This window comes from Bos grunniens, chromosome 11 (assembly GCF_055505025.1).
Source record: "Bos grunniens cultivar Pamir isolate PY7600 chromosome 11, Bosgru_T2T1.0, whole genome shotgun sequence".
Taxonomy (NCBI): Eukaryota; Metazoa; Chordata; class Mammalia; order Artiodactyla; family Bovidae; genus Bos; species Bos grunniens.
Window position 1 is genome coordinate 64023439 of NC_141175.1, and position 18009 is coordinate 64041447.

The 18009-nt window shown below is 40.3% G+C and overlaps 1 protein-coding gene and 1 pseudogene across 18 annotated transcripts in view; both read left to right on the top strand.

Annotated features, from left to right (window-relative positions):
* The window catches only part of PUS10 (pseudouridine synthase 10), an 85766-nt gene that overhangs the window by 34046 nt on the left and 33711 nt on the right, over positions 1 to 18009 (top strand). The window contains exons 1-2 of one of the 18 annotated variants that reach the window (XM_086326780.1): positions 16210 to 16347; positions 17636 to 17758. The exons of the other annotated variants lie outside the window; for them this stretch is intronic. The gene's annotated coding sequence lies outside the window, so the exon portion shown is untranslated. Of the gene's footprint in view, positions 1 to 16209; positions 16348 to 17635; positions 17759 to 18009 lie in introns of those variants that run through there. 18 annotated transcript variants of the gene reach the window in all.
* LOC147363250 (large ribosomal subunit protein uL24 pseudogene) lies at positions 12579 to 13139 on the top strand (annotated as a pseudogene).

The window sequence follows — 18009 nt, forward strand, 5'->3', positions numbered from 1 at the left end:
TGCCTGGGAAATCCCATGGACAGAGGAGTCTGGTGGGCCATAGTCCAAGAGGTTGCAAAGAGTCAGACATGACTGAGCAACTAAAAAACAGCAGAGTTGATTAGGGCTAGATGCTATGTTTTGCAAAGCCTGAGATATATGCTTTCTGCTCTTTTATGTAAAAATTTTCCAGCCTTTGCTCTAGGGACTATAGTAAGCATCTTTATCCTAGTTCTATCAGGTAAATATTGTAATCTTACAACATTATATTTCTATTTACTGTTCTTAGTGCTATTACTGTATATTTGTTATGTCCATATACGTTTTAACCATACAATACTGTGTTATAATTTTTGCCCTGAAAATGTATCTTTAAAAGAGATGAAAACAATGTGCTCCATGGCTCAGTTGTGTGTGACTCTTTGTGACCCCATGGACTGTAGCCTCCCAGGCTCCTCTGTCCATGGAATTTCTCAGGCAAGAATACTGGAGTGGGTTGCCATTTCCTCCTCCAGGGATCCAGCCTGCGTCTTCTGCATTAGCAGGTAGATTCTTTACCACAGAGCCAGCTGGGAAGCCTGACACCTACCTATTATATTTACCACAAATTTACCATTTCTAGTGCTCCTTATTCCCTGGAGATCCAAGTTGCCATCTGGTGTCATTTCCCTTCATTTGACTCATAACCCACATTGAAAAGACCTTCATTTTACCTTCTACAGGAAAACTAACTAGCCTTTTGAGGGTCATTCACCTGGCTGAATGGAGTGGTATGGGAGATTTGAAGGTCTACGTCTTTTTCAAACAGATTTTTAGTCAATCTTCCTTTTTCTTCCTTCTATCCCAACTTCAAGAATTGCGTGGTGGTGTTTACTCCTAAAACTTCCGTTAGTCACAGAGTATCAGCTTCCCATTCTTCCAGTTTAGGATTTAGCTCTTTTTGTGTGTATATGTGTATTTGTCCTTTACCACTCCTCTGCTTTCCAACTTCCAGATTTGCAACTACATGCCACTGTCCCCATTCTGGGTACAAATCTCATTACTTGTTGTTTTATAGAATTAGCAAAAATATATACCTGAATTTGTTCTTCTTTACTGAGAAATCCAAATATTTTTGCTTACTTTTAAAATGTAATTTTTGCATTTGTTTCATTTTAATTATTATTATGTTCAGTCAGTTCAGTCGCTCAGTCGTGTCTGACTCTTCGAGACCCCATGAATTGCAACAAACCAGGCCTCCCTGTCCATCACCAACTCCCGGAGTTCACTGAGATACACGTCCATCGAGTCAGTGATGCCATCCAGCCATCTCATCCTCTGTCGTCCCCTTCTCCTCCTGCCCCCAATCCCTCCCAGCATCAGAGTCAACTTCGCATGAGGTGGCCAAAGTACTGGAGTTTCAGCTTCAGCATCATTCCCTCCAAAGAAATCCCAGGGCTGATCTCCTTCAGAACGGATTGGTTGGATCTCCTTGCAGTCCAAGGGACTCTCAAGAGTCTTCTCCAACACCACAGTTCAAAAGCATCAATTCTTCAGCGCTCAGCCTTCTTCATAGTCCAACTCTCACATCCATACATGACCACAGGAAAAACGATAGCCTTGACTAGATGGACCTTTGTTGGCAAAGTAATGTCTCTGCTTTTGAATATGCTATCTAGGTTGGTCATAACTTTCCTTCCAAGGAGTAAGCGTCTTTTAATTTCATGGCTGCAACACCATCTGTAGAGATTTTGGAGCCCCCCAAAAATAAAGTCTGACACTGTTTCCACTGTTTCCCCATCTATTTCCCATGAAGTGATGGGACCGGATGCCATGATCTTCATTTTCTGAATGTTGAGTTTTAAGCCAACTTTTTCACTCTCCACTTTCACCTTCATCAAGAGGCTTTTTAGTTCCTCTTCCCTTTCTGCCATAAGGGTGGTGCCATCTGCATATCTGAGGTTATTGATATTTCTCCCGGCAATCTTGATTCCAGCTTGTGTTTCTTCCAGTCCAGCGTTTCTCATGATGTACTCTGCATATAAGTTAAATAAGCAGGGTGACAATATACAGCCTTGACGTACTCCTTTTCCTATTTGGAACCAGTCTGTTGTTCCGTGTCCAGTTCTAACTGTTGCTTCTTGACCTGCATACAGATTTCTCAAGAGGCAGATCAGGTGGTCTGGTATTCCCATCTCTTTCAGAATTTTCCACAGTTTATTGTGATCCACACAGTCAAAGGCTTTGGCATAGTCAATAAAGCAGAAATTGATGTTTTTCTGGAACTCTCTTGCTTTTTCGATGATCCAGGGGATGTTGGCAATTTGATCTCTGGTTCCTCTGCCTTTTATAAATACAGCTTGAACATCTGGAAGTTCACAGTTCATGTATTGCTGAAGCCTGGCTTGGAGAATTTTGAGCATTACTTTAGTAGCATGTGAGATGAGTGCAATTGTGTGGTAGTTTGAGCATTCTTTGGCATTGCCTTTCTTTGGGATTGGAATGAAAACTGACCTTTTCCAGTCCTATGGCCACTGCTGAGTTTTGCAAATTTGCTGGCATATTGAGTGCAACACTTTCACAGCATCATCCTTCAGGATTTGAAATAGCTCCACTGGAATTCCATCACCTCCACTAGCTTTGTTCGTAGTGATGCTTTCTAAGGCCCACTTGACTTCACATTCCAGGATGTCTGGCTCTAGGTGAGTGATCACACCATCATGATTATCTGGGTCTTAAAGATCTTTTTTGTACAGTTCTTCTGTGTATTCTTGCCATCTCTTCTTAATATCTTCTGCTTCTGTTAGGTCCATACCATTTCTGTCCTTTATTGAGTGCATCTTTGCCTGAAATGTACCCTTGGTATCTCTAATTTTCTTGAAGAAATCTCTAGTCTTTCCCATTCTGTTGTTTTCCTCTATTTCTTTGCATTGATCGCTGAGGAAGGCTTTCTTATCTCTCCTTGCTATTCTTTGGAACTCTGCATTCAGATGCTTATATCTTTCCTTTTCTCCTTTGCTTTTTGCTTCTCTTCTTTTCACAGCTATTTGTAAGGCCTCCCCAGACAGCCATTTTGCTTTTTTGCATTTCTTTTCCATGGGGATGGTCTTGATCCCTGTCTCCTGTACAGTGTCACAAACCTCATTCCATAGTTCATCAGGCATTCTATCTATCAGATCTAGTCCCTTAAATCTATTTCTCACTTCCACTGTATAATCATAAGGGATATGATTTAGGTCATACCTGAATGATCTAGTGGTTTTCCCTACTTCCTTCAATTTAAGTCTGAATTTGGCAATAAGGAGTTCATGGTCTGAGCCACAGTCAGCTCCTGGTCTTGTTTTTCCTGACTGTATAGAGCTTCTCCATCTTTGGCTGCAAAGAATATAATCAATCTGATTTCGGTGTTGACCATCTGGTGATGTCCATGTGTAGAGTCTTCTCTTGTGATGTTGGAAGAGGGTGTTTGCTATGACCAGTGCATTTTCTTGGCAAAACTCCATTAGTCTTTGCCCTGCTTCATTCCGTATTCCAAGGCCAAATTTGCCTGTTACTCCAGGTGTTTCTTGACTTTCTACTTTTGCATTCCAGTCCCCTATAATGAGAAGGACATCTTTTTTGGATGTTAGTTCTAAAAGGTCTTGTAGGTCTTCATAGAACTGTTCAACTTCAGCTTCTTCAGCGTTACTGGTTGGGGCATAGACTTGGATTACTGTGATATTGAATGGTTTGTCTTGGAAACGAACAGAGATCATTCTGTCATTTTTGAGATTGCATCCAAGTACTGCATTTCAGACTCTTTTGTTGACCATGATGGCTACTCCATTTCTTCTGAGGGATTCCTGCCCGCAGTAGTAGATATAATGGTCATCTGAGTTAAATTCACCCATTCCAGTCCATTTCAGTTTGCTGATTCCTAGATTGTCGACATTCAGCCTTGCCATCTCTTGTTTGACCACTTCCAATTTGCCTTGATTCATGGACCTGACATTCCAGGTTCCTATGCAGTATTGCTCTTTACAGCATCGGACCTTGCTTCTATCACCAGTCACATCCACAGCTGGGTATTCTTTTTGTTTTGGCTCCATCCCTTCATTCTTTCTGGAGTTATTTCTCCACTGATCTCCAGTAGCATATTGGGCACCTACTGACCTGGGGAATTTCTCTTTCAGTATCCTATCATATTGCCTTTTCATAGTGTTCATGGGGTTCTCAAGGCAAGAATCCTGAAGTGGTTTGCCATTCCCTTCTCCAGTGGACCACATTCTGTCAGACCTCTCCACCATGCCCGCCTGTCTTGGGTGGCCCCACGGGCATGGCTTAGTTTCATTGAGTTAGACAAGGCTGTGGTCCTAGTGTGATTAGATTGACTAGTTTTCTGTGAGTATGGTTTCAGTGTGTCTGCCCTGTGATGCCCTCTTGCAACACCTACCATCTTACTTGGTTTTCTCTTACCTTGGGTGTGGGGTATCTCTTCACGGCTGCTCCAGCAAAGTGCAGCCACTGCTCCTTACCTTGGATGAGGGGTATCTCCTCACCGCTGCCTTTCCTGACCTTAAACATGGGTTAGCTCCTCTAGGCCCTCTTGCGCCCGCGCACATTATTTTTATTTATAACATTAAACAAATTACTAAGATCAGAGCATACTGTCCTGTTTGTTTCATCTGTGAGGTTAGAATTACTTTTTTTATACAATAACAACCCTAATGAAAATCTATCAATTAAATTTAGAGAAATACACACAAAAAATTATTTGTGGTAGAGTTTATGTTCTTTTTTGAGAGTTAATAGTAGGACTCATACCCAATAGTGATCCTTACAATGTTTGCATATTTTAAGTTTATATAATGGAGGAGTGGTAGATGGAAGTAAAGGGTAGAAAAAAATTCATTACCAGTTAGACTCATGAGTATATTTAATAATCATTTTTGACAGCTCATGAACTTAGGCCTTTTTAATTTTTTAGTTATTGTAGCTTCTATTTTTATATCGCTGAAGAATTGATGCTTTTGAACTGTGGTTGGAGAAGACTCTTGAGAGTCCCTTGGACTGCAAGGAGATCCAGCCAGTCCATTCTAAAGGAGATCAGTCCTGCGTGTTCTTTGGAAGGACTGATGCTAAAGCTGAAACTCCAATACTTTAACCACCTGATGCGAAGAGTTTACTCATTGGAAAAGACCCTGATGCTGGGAGGGATTGGGGGCAGAAGGAGAAAGGGACAAAAGAAGATGAGGTGGCTGGATGGCATCACCAACTCTAGGCACATGAGTTTGGGTGAACTCCAGGAGTTGGTGATGGACAGGGAGGCCTGGTGTGCTGCGATTCATGGGGTCGCAAAGAGTCGGACACGAGTGAGCAACTGAACTGAACTGAACTGATGAATAGCTCATCACTCTGCCATATTCTAGAAATGCACTTGAAATTTCCCAGCCAAAATGCCAAAGCTTTAGCATTAGATCTTGCCATTAGATAGGCTTCCCCAAATTATTCTTAGGAATCTGTGGTTCCTTTTCCCTCTTTTTTCTCTCATCGTCTCCATCTTTCTCCCCCTTTCCGTCTCTCTTGCCCTCCTCCCCTCCCTCACTGCCTCCCTCCCTCTCCTTCAAAATACTACACAAGGTCACCTAATAAAGATTTTGACAGGATTTAAACTGGACAGGATTTAAGGTCCCAGAGCCCCTGCCTTTCTCCTTTCCCTGGGGACTTACTGCGTTTTGTTGTTGGGTGTATGATTTGATTTGCCTTCATGGTTTGCATACCTGTTAACCAGCATTCAGAGCTAGAAACTGGCCCAGTGCAGATGCTGTTCTATACTCAAATTCACAACAAATGACCTTCCTTAAACTTTTAGACTAAAACTAGAACTGAAAGTTTGGAAGGGGCAAGGCTTGAGGAAATCCCCTTTTTTGTTTAATGTGCACTACTAAACTGAATTAGGAGACCTGCATTATAAAAACAACAATTAACATTTTGGTAGAATATCTCATTTAAATTTTCATTTATATGAGAAACAGCATTCTGACTGTTTTACAGATGAGGAAACAAGCAACTAAAGAGCATATAATTGCCCCAAATGACTTGCTGCTAAGTAGAAAGAGAACTTGAACCTAGTTCTATTTCAGAATCCCATGCTTTTTCTAGGATACTTAAAAAAATTTTTTATTGGAGTATAGTTGCTTTACAATGTTGTGTTAGTTTCTGCTGTACAGCAGAGTGAATCAGTTATACGTATACATCTATCTGTTCTTTTAGATTTCCTTCCCATTTAGGTCACCACAGATCACTGAGTAGAGTTCTCTGTGCTGCACAGTAGGTTCTCATTAATTATGTTTTATGCACAGTAGTGTATGTATGTCAGTCCCATCTCGTAGGATACTTTTTGACCTCTTTCCTATCCTGCTTCTGATACTACTTAGGCAAGTCCCTGGGGAGAAAAAGTGGTAGGCACACTAAACCTTACCAGATCAGAGGAGTTTATCATGTATTTGAAAAGATTTTGTTTGAAGTTTTTGATACATTGCTTTAACACATTTAGAAAACCTTCAGTATTAATACCTTGACAGATAATCTATTTTCCAAATTATAATAAAATTCATTAACAAAAACAGGATCATGGTATATGGGGTGGGAGGGGGTGCATGTGTCATGTGTACAGTTTACAGTTTACAAAACATTCATCCTGTCATCACAGCACCTCTAAAATGAGCTATTATATTTATGGGAAATGAGGTTTACATTCAAAATGGGCAGCTCTTGTCGCTGAATCAATTGAAATTTTGGTAAGTATTTCTAAGTTGCCCTCCCACAAGATGTTACCAGTTTACAACAATGTCTTCCACCCTTGTACCCTCACCCAAACTGGGTATATCATATTCTTTCATATTCTAAACTATATGCAAAAATTATCTTGTTTTAATTTACGCTTATTTGATTTTTCAAGTGAGGTTTCACATTTCTTTTGCATGTATGTTAATCATTGGGGTTCCTTTTTATCTGGTTATTTGGCTGTTTAAAACTGATTTGGGAGATCTCTTTGGACATATGGTTATTGATCCTTTATACAGTTTTTCTTCCAGTCTGTCATTTATTATTTACCTTTGTGTATAGTCATTCAGAAAACTTAAGTTTCTAGTTTTTATGGAACTTTTCAACGAGAAGCAAATGTCTCTACAGTGTTTCAGTTCTTCATTTGGGCTTACAATTATTTTATCATTTTCATCTCACATTTCATAAAGTTATTCCTATGTGTTTTGGTTTTTTTAAACATGTTTTCATTTTTTATTTAAAGGCAATCTGAGTAGGGTTTCTTTTTTTCATAAGATTTTTCTCTTTGGTTACTAGGAAAGCAATATGTGTATGTTTGTATGTCTTGATATTTATCTTGTAATTGCCCAATTTTCTAGTCTCTATTAAAATCCTCTTGAAAGTGAAAGAGGAGAGTGAAAAATTTGGCTTAAAACTCAACATTCAGAAAACTAAGATCATGGCATCTGGTCCCATCATTTCATGGGAAATAGATGGGGAAACAGTGTCAGACTTTATTTTGGGGGGCTCCAAAATCACTGCAGATGGTGACTGTAGCCATGAAATTAAAAGACGCTCACTCCTTGGAAGAAAAGTTATGACCAACCTAGATAGCTTACTGAAAAGCAGACATTACTTTGCCAACAAAGGTCCGTCTAGTCAAGGCTATGGTTTTTCCAGTGGTCATGTATGGATGTGAGAGTTGGACTGTGAAGAAAGCTGAGCGCCAAAGAATTGATGCTTTTGAACTGTGGTGTTGGAGAAGACTCTTGAGAGTCCCTTGGACTGCAAGGAGATCCAACCAGTCCATCCTAAAGGAGATCAGTCCTGGGTGTTCATTGGAAGGACTGATGCTGAAGCTGAAACTCCAGTACTTGGCCACCTCATGCAAAGAGTTGACTTATTGGAAAAGACCCTGATGCTGGGAGGGATTGGGGGCAGGAGGAGAAGGGGACAACAGAGGATGAGATGGCTGGATGGCATCACTGACTTGATGGATGTGAGTCTGAGTGAACTCCGGGAGTTGGTGATGGACAGGGAGGCCTGGCGTGCTGCGATTCATGGGGTCACAAAGAGTCGGACACGACTGAGCAACTGAACTGAACTGACTGATTAAAAATTCTGGTGGTTTTTTTTTTTTTTTTTGGTTGATTATCTAAATATACCGTTACTTTATTCGCAAATAATGATCACTTTTCTACTCTTTTTCACTATATACATATATATATGATATATATGTTTGTGTGTGTACATATCTCATAGACTTGATTAGGACCTCCAAAACATGTTACATAATGGTAATACTAGTAGTGACTCTTATCTTGCTCTTCAGTAATAGGAATGTTTCTGAAGTTTTAGTAGTAATTGCATTGTTAACTCTTTTCTTATACATATTCTTTCTCTATTTAAGGCAATTTGCTTCTATTTCAAGTTTAGTAAGTGTTTTAATGAAAAATGAGTATTTACAGTCATTATATTTTTCTTTTTAACTATTATTGTAGTCAAGTAAATGAATTGGTTTTCTTATGTTGAACTTTTGTTGTTTTCCTAAATAACATTTTTTAGCCTGATTTTATTTAAGTAAAAATTTGACTTATTAATATTTTATTTAGGATTTTTATAATATGCACAATTGCATGCTCAGTCACGTCAGTCGTGTCTGACTGTGATGCTATGGACTATAGCCCAACAGATTCCTCAGTCCATGGGATTCTCCAGGCAAGAATATTAGAGTAGGATCCTTCCTCCAGGGAATCTTCCCAACCTAGGGATCAAACCCAAGTCTCCTGCATTGGCAGGTGGGTTCTTTACCCCTAGCGCCACCTGGGAAGTCTGTATGTATATGTATGTAAATAAAATAGCCTCTTATCTACTATTTTAATGCTATCTTTGGTTTGGGTATTAAATTATGCAAATATATTACATATTAGATTATGGTTTGGATATTAGATTGTGTAATCCTTGTGGGTTTAATTATCAGGCTTTCTTTTGTGTTTGGAAAATTTAAGCAAAAAAGAAGTAATTTGTTTCTGTTTCTTGAAGTTCTGATAGACTATACTTAGCAAACTATTTTAGGGAGTACTAAGGGGATAGCTTTATTACTTTTTCAATTTATTCTGTTAAAGGTTATTGGTCTATATGATTTTGTTCATTCATCTTGAGTCAGATTTTAATTATTTGTATGTTCCTTCAAAATTGTCCGTTTCAGTCACATCAGTAGTTCTCAGAGTGTGGTGTAGGGACTACTCAGGGTCCTTGTAAGAGGTTCATGAAGTCAAAAGTATTTTCATAGTAATATATTATTATTTGCCATTTTCATTCTCATCCTCTCAAAAGTATACAGTGGAGTTTTCCAGAGGCTACATGATATGTACTATTGTAGCATATTGAACATAAAAGCAGATATGAAAATCCAGATGTCTTTTTTAAGATGTATACTAAAGAAATTGCAAACATGTACTGCATTGCCACTATTCTCACTGAATTATTTTGTTTGAACAATATAGTATTTTTAAAGTGTTATTTATGTTAGCACGTAGTAGATTTATCACTTTCTTATCAATTTTAGATGAATTCAGTCAGTTCAGTTCAGTCACTCAGTCGTGTCTGACTCTTTGTGGGATTAATATTTTAAAAATGTGTAGTTTTAATTGCTAATATGATAAATATTCGTAGATATAACCAGCATAAACAAAAGCTATATTGGGTTCTCAAAGAATTTTTAAACTGTAAAAAGCTCTGAAACCAAACTATTTGAGAGTCACTGATCTAGATTTAACAATTTTTTTTTGAAAATACACATACTCATCAACTCTTTCTTGACATCTTCTTTGAATAGAATATTCTGCTGTATAGATGTGTGTGTGTGAGTTTGTATATATGTTTGCATCTGTATGTACACATATGTATGTGCATGCATCTTTGTTTTTTATGTATTCGTTGTGTATTTCTTTATGTGTGCTTGTGAGCAGAACCCCAATGTAGGTGGAAGAACTGGCCCCCTTGATATTTTGGGTCTTCTTTGTGGCTGATTCGGTCCACAGGCCAAGTTTACAGAATTGATTTAGGTACATGAAGTGGCCAACTTATGATTAGGCCTGGATGAAAGGCATAGAGTTCCGGGCCATAGCAGGGAGAATGGGAGGCTCCCCCAGGGAAGTTGCTATCATAGGTCAGCCCCATCCTCTGACGGTTGCATTGGACTTCTTGAAACCCATCTTGTTAGGGATTCAGAAAAGCCCCTAGATTGAGGCTGCTATGTACAGTGTCTTGGCCACTATGAATCCCATGGTCAGTAGTTTTCTGGGGTCTGCAGTCTATGCATGTCAACTGTCCTGAGTGTACCCTCTCCCCCACTTCCACCAAGCTGGACTATTTCATCTTCTTATCCATGATGACCAGAAGTCTCTGGCTCTGAAGGCTAGTGCCTGTGGAGACGTACTGCAGGGCACAGGTGAGATGCCTGGGTCTGGTACCTCCTGCCTGCCCAGTATGCACGGGGAGCTCCTTCTTGGAAGAGAATAATCCAGCACAGTGTGAAGCAGAGGATTACAGGCCAAGACCTAGGACAGAGTTTTAACTGGTAAAGCCCCAACTTACACTTCCAGCAAATGGGCCACGGACTGTTGACCCATTAACAAACTGGTTAATTTGAAGGCATTGAGATCCTAGAAACAACCCTAGTCTTTCTCCTTGCTGTACCTGTCAAGATAATTTCCCTTATCCAGAGGCAGGTTAAGCAGTTGCTTGGATTTTTATAGTGGCCTCCTAAAAACTGTCCCTGCTTCCATGCTTGTCCCTTACCACTTTAAAAAGGAAATCAGTTCATGTCCTTCCTTAGTTTACCCTCCATTGCTCCCCATCTGGCTCAGAGCGAAACAAGAGTCCTCTAATTGCCTGCAAGGGCCTACACTGGCCCTGCCCTACCACTGCACCTTAGTTCTTTGACTTCATCACTAGATACTTGCTCTCTTCCCGGACTGGTCTAGCCACATTGAACACAACAGGTGCACTTCTGTCTCCAGGTCTTTGCATTGCTGTTCTCTCTGCCTGAAATACTTCTCCCTCAGATATATGTATGGCTTATTCCCTCACCTTCTTCAATTTTCTTTTGTTTTTGCTTCTCAGTGAGGCCTTCCCTTACTACCCTTTTTAAACTTGCAAATTGCTCTTCTTCCATTCCTCTTTCCTGTTTTAGTTTTCTCCACAGTAACTGATAAATTTCAACCTCAGATATGCAGATGATACCACCCTTAAGGCAGAAAGTGAAGAGGAATTATAGAGCCTCTTGATGAAAGTAAAAGAGTAGAAAAGCTGGCTTAGAACTCAACATTCAAAAAACTAAGATCATGGAATCCAGTCCCATCACTTCATGGCAAATAGATGGGGAAACAATGGAAACTGACAGGCTTTATTTTCTTCGGCTCCAAAATCACTGCAGATGGTGACTGGACCCATGAAATGAAAAGATACTTGCTCCTTGGAAGAAAAGCTATGACCAACCTAGACAGCATATTAAAAAGCAGAGACATTATTTTGCTGACAAAAGTCCATCTAGTCAAAGCTATGGTTTCTCCAGTAGTCATGTGTGGATGTGAGAGTTGGACCATAAAGAAAGCTGAGCACCAAAGAATTGATGCTTTTGAACTGTGGTGTTGGAGAAGACTCTTGAGAGTCCCTTGGACTACAAGGAGATCAAACCAGTCAATCCTAAAGGAAACCAGTCAATCCTAAAGGAAATCAGTCCTGAATATTCATTAGAAGGACTGATGCTGAAGCTCCAATACTTTGGCCAGCTGATGCAAAGAACTGACTAATTGGAAAAGACCCAGATGCTGGGAAAGATGGAAGGCAGGAGGAAAAGGGGATGACAGAGGATGAGAGGATTGGATGGCATCACCAACTCGATAGACATAAGTTTGAGCAAGCTCTGAGAGTTGGTGATGGACAGGGAGACCTGGCGTGACACAGTCCATGGGTTGCAAAAAATCGGACCTGACTGAGTGGCTGAACTGAACTGAACCAATAAATGGATCGTTTCTCATTGCATTTATCACATGAAATAGCATGTGATTCATTTATTTATTTTGCTTGTTATCTGTTTCTTGACTATAAATTTTACAAGGTCAGGAATTTGTATCTATTTTGTCTACTAATATATGCCTACCACACTTGGACACAAGACATTTGTCATTGACTATGGCCACTCTGGACTGTATCCAGCATGTCTTACCCAGGTTCCCAGCAGAAGCCACGGGAATTCATGTCTATTCAGTGATCAGAGTAAGAGGAAGAAATGGGGAAAGGGAGGAAGGAGGTCTTTCTTTCTCCTCCACTCCCCAGGGGTCCTCATACTTCTTTTCTTTGCTGAAAAAGCAAAAAACCTTTGAGGTTGAGATAATATACACAGAGAAAGTGAGAGAGAAAATTATGTTCCACAATAAATAACAGTGTATTCCAGGGACTTCCCTGGTGGCCCAGTGGTTAAGAATCTACCTTCCAATTCAGGGGACACAAGTTTGATCCCTGGTTCTGGAACTAAGCTCCGACATGCCACAGGGCAACTAAGACCCAAAGCAGCCAAATAAATAAATATTTTTAAAAACCAGTATATTGCTCTTCCCTTCTGTGGCCATCGCTGAAGCGCTAGCAGCCAAAATGAAGTTCAATCCCTTTGTGACTTCTGACCAAAGCAAGAATCGAAAAAGGCATTTCAATGCGCCTTCCCACATTCGCAGGAAAATTATGTCTTCTCCTCTTTCTAAAGAGCTAAGACAGAAGTACAACGTTCGATCCATGCCCATCTGAAAGGATGATGAAATTCAGGTTGTACGAGGGCACTACAAAAGGCAGCAAATTGGCAAAGTAGTCCAGGTTTACGGGAAGAAATATGTCATCTACACTGAATGAGTGCAGCGGGAGAAGGCTAATGGCACAACTGTCCATGTGGGCATTCACCCCAGCAAGGTGGTTATCACCAAACTAAAACTGGACAAAGACCACAAAAAGATCCTCGAACGTAAAGCCAAATCTCGCCAAGTAGGAAAGGAAAAGGGCAAATATAAGGAAGAAACAATTGAGAAGATGCAAGAATAAAGTCATCTTGTCTACAGCTTTCATTAAAAACTGTTAAAATGAAAAAAATAAAATAAAATAAAGCCAGTATATTCTGTACGTTTACATGTTATCTAAGAGGAAAAACAGAAAATGAGAAAAAAAAATAAAACCTTTCTCCGTGTATGTGATTCTATGTGTCCCTTTTTCATTTCTAATGATTTTTGTCTATGCTAAGGTTCAGTAAATGCTTTTCAAACTTTTTTACTTATGTACCCTTCTCCAGCCCCAAAAGAAGTTTGAGAAACCATGTGCTCCCTTCAGTTCAGTTCAGTTCATTCACTCAGTCATGTCCAACTCTTTGTGACCCCATGAATCGCAGCACGCCAGGCCTCCCTGTCCATCACCAACTCCCGGAGTTCACTCAAACTTATGTCCATCGAGTTGGTGATGCCATCCAGCCATCTCATCCTCTGTCGTCTCCTTCTCCTCCTGCCCCCAACCCCTCCCAGCATCAGGGTCTTTTCCAATGAGTCAGCTCTTTGCATGAGGTGGCCAAAGTACTGGAGTTTCAGCTTTAGCATCAGTCCTTCCAATGAACACCCAGGACTGATCTCCTTTAGGATGGACTGGTTGGACCTCCTTGCAGTCCAAGGGTCTCTCAAGAGTCTTCTCCAACACCACAGTTCAAAAGCATCAATTCTTTGGCGCTCAGCTTTCTTCACAGTCCAACTCTCACATCCATACATGACCACAGGAAAAACCATAGCCTTGACTAGACGGACCTTTGTTGGCAAAGCAATGTCTCTGCTTTTTAATATGCTATCTAGGTTGGTCAGGAGAAGGCGATGGCAACCCACTCCAGTACTCTTGCCTGGAAAATCGCATGGATGGAGGAGCCTCGTGGGCTGCAGTCCATGGGGTCGCGAAGAGTTGGACATGCCTGAGCAACTTCCCTTTCACTTTTCACTTTCATGGATTGGAGAAGGAAATGGCAACCCACTCCAGTGTTCTTGCCTGGAGAATCCCAGGGACGGGGGAGCCTGGTGGGCTGCCGTCTGTGGAGTCACACAGAGTCAGACACGACTGAAGTGACTTAGCAGCTTAGCAGCTAGGTTGGTCATAACTTTCCTTCCAAGGAGTAAGCGTCTTTTAATTTCATGGCTGCAATCACCATCTGCAGTGATTTTGGAGCCCCCCAAAATAAAGTCTGACAGTTTCCACTGTTTCCCCATCTATTTCCCATGAAATATGTTTAAATTGACATCAGAAATGTTTCAATGTAAGTTTAAATAACAAAGAATATTGCTTTTAAAAATGTTTCCATTGGGAATTGTTCACAGGTGAAATTATTTGAGATTTTCTTATGGTAACTCCAGCCCACCTCCCTCTTAAATGAAAAAGGTAATAGAGATAGCTAAAATATGTTCAGCAAAATGTTGATAACTTGAGGCTGGCTTGAAGGACACATGGAAATTTGTGCACTATTCTTTCCACTTGTGTTTGTGTTTTGGTTTCTTCCTTTCATGTTAGAGATTTTCTTCAAATGACTTATGGTCTCTGTGCATTCATTTAAGTACAGAACATTAAAAGGTAATTGAAAGTTATGTGTGGGATGGTGGTGCCTGTTGACTGAGTTTTATTAGAAGAGAACAGGTAGTAAATTGACTTTTTATATGAAAGGACCATATCACATTATCTGAAAAATTTCCCTCAAAAACCATCCAGTTTGTCCAGAGAAGAATCCTCTAGTCTCCTGTCAAGAAAGGTATAAGCTCAGCAGCCTGAGTGCCAGAGCAGGGTAGGAAAGGGGTCTTCCGTTCTCTCTGTTCAGACTGTAAGCTCTTATGGACCCCTCCTGTTTTCCTTGCAGGGCTTCCCTCCAGCTGTTCTCTTGCCAGGGGCTCCTTAGTGTAGACACCTCTAGTTTGGTTTCCCAGAATATAAGTCTCCTATTGCTTGGTGTCAGGGAGGGACATGGGGGTCCATTTGTTCTTTATATAGGCCTTCAACGATTCCCCTTCTTTTTAGCCCATGTTTCACCCTCTATTGTCTTAGGTTTCCAGTCCTCAGCTTTGCTTGGCTTGGAGGAGCTAGTATCTCTCTTTGCCAAGTCTGAGGGATCAGCTTCCTGGGCTCTGCTGCCTTCCACTCCTGCATTCCTTTTCTTTTGTACATTGAGAGTTGTGGTGATGAATCTTCTTGTCTCATTGTAGATGGAGTGTCTTTTTCTGTTTCTCATTCTCTTATTTTACAGTGATTTTCCAGAGAAGTGAGCAGAAAGGGCCTTTTTCCACTATCTTGAAGCCAGAAGTCTGATTATTTTGATAATATTCTTTTCATTTAAAAAGTAATATCTAAAAGTTAATTTTAAAAATGCAATAAAGAAATATTTATCCCTAAGAATATTAATACATTTAGTGCAAATCAAGTTCAACATATGGAATGATTCCAGTCTTATACTTTTCCTAATTAAAAAAAATTTTTTTTTTAGATGTACTGCTTGACTTGTAGGATCTTAGTTCTCTGACCAGGGATTGAACCTAGGCCCTTCAAAGTGAAAGCCCAGAGTCCCAACCACTAGACCACCAGGGAAGACCCTGGAATAATTTTAAAATAATTCTCTTTATAGAGTTCTTGAGTTATTTATTGAAGACCTTTTTCAACAATTAATAGGTTATCAGCAAGTTAGTTTATCTCCTTAATATTCCAAAACTTAAAACTTACTTTTAAAAAGCTGTTTTTCTTGGTAGTTGTTTTGAAGTAAAATTGTTATTTATGGCTATTGAAATTGAGCTAGTTGATGAAGCCTCTTGAATCCGCAGGTTCACTTCACATTAACCAGCGTAAGTAGAGGTGGAGAGAAGGAACTGAAAAGACAGAGCAGCTGCAATGAATGAAGGCTTGGGGAACAGATAAAAATAAAGACAAATAAGGTTCAGCCGTGTCCTTCAGTGTCATATGCTAACTGGGTGGCAGTGGATGCTAATTCTCTAAAATCAAATTCTAAGAGGAAACACCTTTACACCCTCAGCCTCAGCCAATTACTAACAGATATTTGTTGTTATCTCCATTTGACTGATGTCTTTAACTCTAGAATTACCTGAAATTCAGTTGCCAGGTTATCTCGTCATTAGCATATGACACCAAAGGACAAGACTGAACCCTGTTTTTATTTATATCTGTCCCAGAGCCTTCATTCATTGCAGCTGCTCTGTTTTCCGGTTCCTTCTCTCCTCCTCTACTTCTATTCCACCTTCCCACCCCTATAGAATTTTTTCTTGTAATTATTTCCGATCAAATCCTTCAGAGGTAGGCAAAAATTATCTAGAGTATTGGAAAATGCAATGGAAATTCTCCTTTTTCTTCCCCAGTTCCCCTCAGATTCTCCTTAAAACTCACAAAACAGAAGTAGTAATGCTCTTGGAAACTGTATCAGTAGAGCTGTACCCCGGTGGCTCAGATGGTAAAGAATCTGCCTGCAATGCAGGAGACCTGGATTCAGTCCCTGGGTTGGGAAGATCCCCTGGAGGAGGGCATGGCAACCCTCTCTAGCATTCTTGCCTGGAGAATCCCCATGGAAGAGGAGCCTGGAGGGCTACAATCCATGGGGTTGCAAAGAGTCAGATACGACTGAGAAACTAAGCACAGCACAGAGCACGGAGCTGTATCTAATTTGACTCTTCAGATTCATTCTGTCTTTGCTGATTTGTCCTTGCTTTTTTCCTCTTGCTTTGTCACAAATAGAATGTTCAACGTTTTTAATGTTATCTAACTTTTTTTTTTTTTAATTGCCAACAGTAGTAGGAAAATTTGGATTGAGAAGGTCATATGTCTGGCTTCATTTTCTTTTTTCTCAACCCTGTAGAGAAAGATAATGTAGAGGATTGGGGTGGCTTTTCAAACATGGCTAAAGACAGATCTTTTATTTATCAAAAGAGACAGTCAGACTCTGTGTTAGTCATTACATCACAAGTCTGACATCAGAGATTCTGGGGAACAAAAGAGTGGCAGGGAGGTGATGGTGGTGAGGAGACTTGGAAGTAGGTAAGTGGGGGAGAGAGAGAGGTATGTGTGTGTGTGCTGGGTGGAGAAGAGCAGAGGGTCATGCCTCTAGCTGCCCACACTGCTATTGTCATTTCCCTGTAGGTACAAGTCTATATTTGCATTATCCTTGCTCTCATAAATGAGCCCAAGAGATGTGTAGGATTCAAAAGACCTTAGAGTTTTAAGGGCATTGGTGGTAATTTAGAAACCCCAACATCGGTGTTGATCACCAAGTCCTGCCGGTCTGTGTCTTCATTTTCTCTTAAAGCTGCCTCCTCCTCTCCACGCCTACTACCACTGCCATATATATGATTTCTCACTTGAATTCTGCTTTAGTTTACCAAATGTCTTCATTTCCCTTAGTTACCATCTTCTTCCTCTAACTCACACTGCAACCTGAGTGAGAATTCCTGAAGACAAATATGATCATGCTACTCCCTTGCTTAAAATCCTTCTGTGGCTCCATTTTGCCTTAAGTGTAAAATCTAAACCCCTTACCATGGGTTCACTAGTTCTATCATTTTAATCCTGTTTCCTCCTTTGTACTTTGCAGCCACACATCCTCAGCTCTTTAGGGACCAATAACCTATAGTTCCCAGGAGCTTCCTGATGCTCTGTGGCCTTTGCACAACAGTTTTTCCCTGTTTGGATTGTATTTTCTCCACTCTTCACCCAGGTAATTCTCAATAACTGATTCTTCAGAATTCAGATTAGATGTTACTTCTTGATAGTTTTAATAACAAGACTGAACTGAGGATGCCTTAAATGTCCCCTCAAAATATTTCCCTGTCACAGCCCCTACCACTCTGTGTTTCTATTTTTATTAATCTTATTAATCATTATTATTGTTACATTCCCATTTTGGGGCTTCCCTGATAGCTCATTTGGTAAAGAAAGTTGCTCAGTCATGTCCAACACTTTGCCAAC